Here is a 6742-nt window from a genome sequence, read left to right as displayed (position 1 = left end):
TTGCTTCCACACCCCATCACCATATGGAACCATCCCGTCTGGGTGAAATTTCTGATGGAAGGGAAGTAGATGAATGAAAACTTGGTGGAATTAAGATCAGATGTTTCTTTCAATATAAGGGTGATGACCACCACACAACACCCCGATTGAGAGTGACACGGAAGGCAGCAAGTGATCTAAGGCAGTTATAATTCTGTACCAGGAAGAAAAGATGCATCTTATGTTTTACACATCTTGTGTTTTATACAAACCTTGGTTTGAAAACCTGGATTTCCAAAGAGAATACCATTGTCACAAGAAAAACTGGGGCATACTGAGATTGAGTTTGTTTGCACAGAAATCAATTCAAATCAGGCAGTATTCAATCTAGCCGATATAAAGGAGCTCTAAGGAATTGTACAAAATCAAAGACTCTTATAGCCAGATGGAATGGGAACAAAGAAATTATATTAGACAAAAAAGTGTGTTGGTTATTGCAAAGTCATTTTACTTCAGAGAATGGCAGGGGTCTATATGTCAGATTACCTAACTAGTGCTGATCATGTGATTCCTGACCTAAGATTTCATTTCTGAGAGAGTTGAAACTGCTTGGTTTGGTGACAGAGGGCTTGGCATATGATTCCATTTGGGGCTTGTTATTTTTTTGAAAAATTCCCCCCTTTGGATCAGACTCTCGGTGTAACTGAGAGATGTGAACAAGATTTAAGGTATTAGCACTACACCCAGCTACTGCTCTGAGGTTTTCCCGGTTTCTGCTGATCCTCTCTGTGGTATCCACAGGTCACCATGTTGGGTTCATATTCTTTAATTCCTCTCTTCTTTCCTTTTCTTACACTCTAATCTTAGGGAGTCTAGTCATTTGCTTGGTGGTTAGTGGCTGTGAGTATGCATTTAAAGCTTTTAAGAGAATACAGCGTACCAGGCAGACTACCATGATTATTATAAGCAGGATAATTCCTACTGTCTGGAGTGTACTTTGGAGCCGTAGTCCGCATGACTGAAATCATTGAGAATCAAATGAAAGAAGGACCCCATTTCAGGAGTCACTTAAGCCAACTGGATTGTTCAGTGATCTTACGTAACTGAGTCTCAGCTTCCCTGGAAGTGTCAATCCAAGTACAATAAGTGGTGTTGGCCACAGCACAAACACCTCTTTGCTTGGCTAAAAGACGATCTAGGGCTATGCTATTATCAGGAACAATGGCCAGAGAATCGATGGATCATTTGGGGGCAGGTATTGCTTTAGCAACAGGTTATATAGTATTTTCCAGAGTTAAGGAGAGATTCCTGATCACAGCTTCATTTGCACTTACTCTTAGCCAGGGCAGTAAGCATCTGGCACAGGAAGCTAATTTTGAATCATGAATGCCTCTTGGTAATTACCATTTGTTCTCTGGCCTAGGACTGGAAAGGTCATAGCCACAGAGGTCAGTAAAACTTAAGGGTCGGTGGACTGCACAGGTGGTTTTATTCTAGTCATCCTTGCCTATGCGCCTTTTTCGTATAGAGCCTAGATGGACGTTTCCTTGGGTTTCTGCTTGTTAATCAGTGGCAGGGAAATGGACTACCCTGGATAAAAAGTCTGACACAATAGAGAGGGGGCTCAATTTGTTCCAGAGAAACTGAGACATCGGAAAACAGGGAAAACTTTGTGGTGCGCCAAAGTAAAGTAGGAGAAGGCAATGGCACCCCACTCCAGTACTCTTGCCTGGAAAATCCCATGGACGGAGGAGCCTGGTGGGCTGTATAGTCCATGGGGTCGCTAAGAGTCGGACACGACTGAGCGATTTCACTTTCACTTTTCACTTTCCTGCATTGGAGAAGGAAATGGCAACCCACTCCAGTGTTCTTGCCTGGAGAATCCCAGGGACAGGGGAGCCTGGTGGGCTGCTGTCTATGGGGTCGCAGAGTCAGACATGACTGAAGCGACTTAGCAGCAAACTAAAGTATCCCCAGCATTGTGGCAGATCCAGCAATCATTTGAAGGTTGGATTACTCCTCCTTGCTATGGCCTGATATATGTAAACAACAGGCTTCCCTGGTGGTGCAGCGGTAAAGAATCTGCCTGCCAGTGCAGGTTCAATCCCTGGGTTGGGAAGCTCTCCTGGAGTAGGAAATCTGCTCCAGTATTCTTGCCTGGAAAATCCCAGGGACAGAGCCTGGCAGGCTAGACCAGGCTTTAATCAAGAGCAGACCAGTAATCTGATAAAGCTTTTTGTTAACAGAAAACAAAATTATAATTTGGTACCAGTGTATATTTGATATTAAAATGTATTATTTAAAAACAAATCCATTCTAATTTTAGCTTGACTGCACATAAAATTCCTTTCCCAAGGTTCTTTTTCTACAAACCTTCCACAGCATTTTTATATCCATTCGGATTTCACCTTATGTCTTTTTCTTCTTTCTCATTCTGGAACAAGGAATCTTCTAACTTTCCTCACCAACTTGTCTTGTATGTTGTTTCCTTTCACCCTTATTATTTCTAGTAAGTTTTAATTGCATATATTGATTAGAATTGTTAACCCTTAGAATTCTTTGTTCTTAATGAAAAATATGAAATAAGCAATTGTGGATTATCTGTTAAATTAGAATTCTATAGATTGGCAAATTTATAAATATATAATTTCTAGAAGCATATTCTTCCTAGTAGTAAATTTTCCACTGTAGCCCAAAACATGTTTACTAATAGACCCAAATGTCTTTGATTCCTCTATAAAAAGAAAGTGAAAATAAATAAACCTGTGTTCAGTAATTGATGTTTCAGTATTTTATCTTATTTGAAAATGATCTAGATATTGAGTGAATATCTGTAATTTTACTTGCCTCAATATAACTTTGAAGTTTCAAGTTCTCAGAAAAGTTTTGGAAAGTATTTTCAAGTAGACATGCTATGAAACATAATTTTTTTTTAATTGGAAGATAATTGCTTTACAATGTTGTGGTGGCCTCTGCCGTACATTAATGTGTATCAGTCATAATTATCTGTATCCCCTCCCTCTTGAGACTCCTTTCTACCCCCATCCCAGCCCTCTAGGTCCTCGCAGAGCTCTAGGATGGGCTGCTTGTGTTATATGGCAGTTTCCCACTAGTTATCTATTTTACACACGATGCTGTGTATATGTCTTGCTACTTTCTCAATTCCTCCTGCCCTGTCCTTCCACTGCTGTGTCTACCAGACTATTCTCTATGTCTGCATTTCTTCTCTGTAAATAGGTTCATCAGTACTAGTTTTTCTAGATTCCATATATGTGCATTAATGTATGATAGTTGTTCTCTTTCTGATTTCCTTCACTCTGTATAACAGGCTCTAGGTTCATCCACCTCACTACAACGGACTCTAATCCATTCCTTCTTATGGCTAATACTCCATTGTATATATGTACCACAACTTCTTAATCCATTCATCTGTCAACATAACTGTTACTTAAAAGTTGATTTGTAAACTTTTCTCTTATATCTGTTTAATTTACTTGTTCTTAATAAGTATGCTTAGATTCAGTTCAGTTCAGTCACTCAGTTATGTCCAACTCTTTGCGACCCCATGAATCACAGCACGCCAGGCCTCCCTTTCCATCACCATCTCCCAGAGTTCACTCAAACTCATGTCCATCAAGTCAGTGATGCCATCCAACCATCTCATCCTCTGTCATCCCCTTCTCCTCCTGCCCCCAATCCTTCCCAGCATCAGAGTCTTTTCCAGTGAGTCAACTCTTCGCATGAAGTGGCCAAAGTATTGCAAAAAAGCAAAATGGCTGTCTGGGGAGGCCTTACAAATAGCTGTGAAAAGAAGAGAAGTGAAAAGCAAAGGAGAAAAGGAAAGATATAAGCATCTAAATGCAGAGTTCCAAAGAATAGCAAGGAGAGATAAGAAAGCCTTCCTCAGTGATCAATGCAAAGAAATAGAGGAAAACAACAGAATGCTTAGATTACTCATGAATATTTCATGACTTTAAACAGCTAACCATCATCTTAAGTTATTTTTCTTATTGACAGATTCTGTAATAGAGATAGCATAAGCTGTTTTGACCTTTAGTAAGGAAGAATTGATAGTTTTGAACTGTGGTGTTAGAGAAGATTCTTGAGAGTTCCTTGGACTGCAAGGAGATCCCACCAGTCCATCCTAAAGGAGATCAGTCCTGGGTGTTCATTGGAAGGACTGATGTTGAAGCTGAAATTCCAATACTTTGGCCACCTGATGCAAAGAGCTGACTCATTTGAAAAGACCCTGATGCTGGGAAAGATTGAGGGCAGGAGGAGTAAGGGATGACAGAGGGCGAGATGGTTGGATGGCATCACCGACTCAATGGACATGAGTTTGGGTAGGCTCCAGGAGTTGGTGATGGACAGGGAGGACTGGCATGCTGCAGTTCATGAGGTCACAAAGAGTTGGACATGTTTGAGTGACTGAACTGAACTGAAGGAATAAAAGTATTATATTTAATGCTGGTATCTCTGTGCTGTGTCTTTTTAAATTAAACCAACAAACCTAAACTAGCTTTTATTTACTGATTATCCTAGAGCATGGGCTTCCCACGTGGTTCAGTGGTAAAGAATCCACCTGCCAATGCAGGAGACACAGGTTTAATCTCTGGGTCAGGAGGATACTCTGGAGGAGGAAATGGCAACCCTGTCCGGCATTCTTCCTAGAAGATCCCATGAACAGAGGAGCCTGGCCAGCTACTGTCCATAGGGTCGCAGAGTTGGACACGACTAAGCATGCATGCACACACACATCCTAGATCATGTGACCTTGAAAAACATTTGGATTAGTTTCTATATTTCTGAAGTGTTTTTTATTTACACAAACACTTATTTATCTTTAAGTCAATTAAGCAGAGCTGTTTACGAATCAATTTTGGTGATACTGTTGGAGGTGAAAAAATCATATTTTTAACATATACAGACATATATAAACATACAAGCAGATGTAAAGAGATTTTATAGCTTTTAAAAAATTTTTAATTCAATTTTTAATTAGAGGATAATTACTTTACATTATTGTGATGATTTCTGCCATACATCACCACGACTCAGCCATAGGTATACATATGTCCCCCCCGCCTTAAACCTCCCTCCCGCCTCTCTTCCCATCCCACTCCTCTAGGTTGTCACAGAACTGGCTTTGAGTTTTCTGTGTCCTGGGGCAAATTCCCACTGACTATCTACTTTACATATGGTAATGTATATGTTTTAGTGCTATTCTCTCAAATCATCCTGCCTGCTCTCTCCCTGAGTATGTCCAAAAGTCTGTTCTCTATGTTTGCATCTCCATCGCTGCCCTGTAGATAGGTTCTTCAGTACCCTCTTTCTAGATTCCAGGTATATACATTAATATACGGTATTTGTCTTTCTCTTTCTGACTTACTTCACTTTGTGTAATAGGCTCTAGGTTCATCCACCTCATTAGAACCAACTCAAAGGCATTCCTTTCTATAGCTGAGTAGTATTCAGTTGTGTATATGTACCGCAACTTCTGTATCTATTCATCTTTCAATGGATATCTAAGTTGCTTCCAGTCCTAGCTATTAATTTTAGCCACAAAAAGGTATGATTACTGCAAACTCACTAGGTTATAAAAGAACATATGTGCATGCTTGGTCGTGTCTGACTCTTTGCAACCCTATGGACTGAAGCCAGCCAGGCTCCTCTGTCCATGGGACTTTCCAGGCAAGAATACTGGAGTGGGTTACCATTTCCTCCTCCAGGGGATCTTCCCTACCCAGAGGTTGAACCCATGTCTCCTGCATTGGCAGGTGGATTCTTTACCACTGAGCCACCTGGGAAACCTACAAAAAAACATTTGCATCCAAAGTTGTATGATATGTTAAGGTTATCTGCTTGGATGGTGTAAACTTTTTACTAATATTTGTAGAAGAAATTTTAAGGCCAAGTTTTCAAAATAGCCTTTTCCTTTTCTTTTTCTCTTTCTGATATGAATTACCTTGATTCTTGAAGAATACCAGGGAGAACATTTATATCTTAAAATGCATAGAGGAAGGATGCAAGTTCCACCAAGAGGGACTTTTGTTTCCTAAGCACAGGTATTTTATAATATCTGCAAGCCTTTTGACATGATAGTAGAGGATCTGAGATTGGTAAAAAGGATAGGTGGGCTTTGAGTTGTTTCTAGCATCGCATTTCTATTCTTGAAAAGATGTGTAGGACAATACAGTTGTATTTAATTCCTCAGAAAAAAACTGGATTGCAACCTGAATGATATCAAGATTCCAACCTGTTTGTCCAACTACATCATCTTCAATTTGCTTCTTTATATCAGACAGAAGATCTTCAGCTAAGAAGGAAATCAAAAGAGCCCTATGTTCTAGATTTAGAGCTGTGTTTCTTTGAAATGTTTTGGTAGATCCTCCCACCAAAAGGCTTCAGAATGTTTTTATTTCCCTCTGGGTACATAACTTCACTTTAGGTTAAGGGAGAAGGTCTAAAAAAAGTTCCTTTCAGGCTCTGAATATCAGCCACCAATTTGGCTAACTTTTGACCATAGGGCTACGTTTAAAAAATCCTTTTGATTATCTTTGTCAGATTTGAACCAAGACAAATAGTAAGTACTCCTGGAAGTATAGAACAGCTTCATGAACATGAGAGGTATCCTCAAATAGGGTGCAAAAGATACTTATTCAAGAGCGATAGCCATTCGTAAAGATAACCAAAAAAAAAAAAAAAGAAGAAGAAGAAAAATTTAGTAAACCCTCTGAGAGCTGGCAACAGTTGGTAGAACCCT

Source organism: Bison bison, unplaced genomic scaffold (assembly GCF_000754665.1).
Source record: "Bison bison bison isolate TAMUID 2011002044 unplaced genomic scaffold, Bison_UMD1.0 scf7180017864146, whole genome shotgun sequence".
Lineage (NCBI taxonomy): Eukaryota > Metazoa > Chordata > Mammalia > Artiodactyla > Bovidae > Bison > Bison bison.
This window is presented reverse-complemented; position numbering follows the sequence as displayed.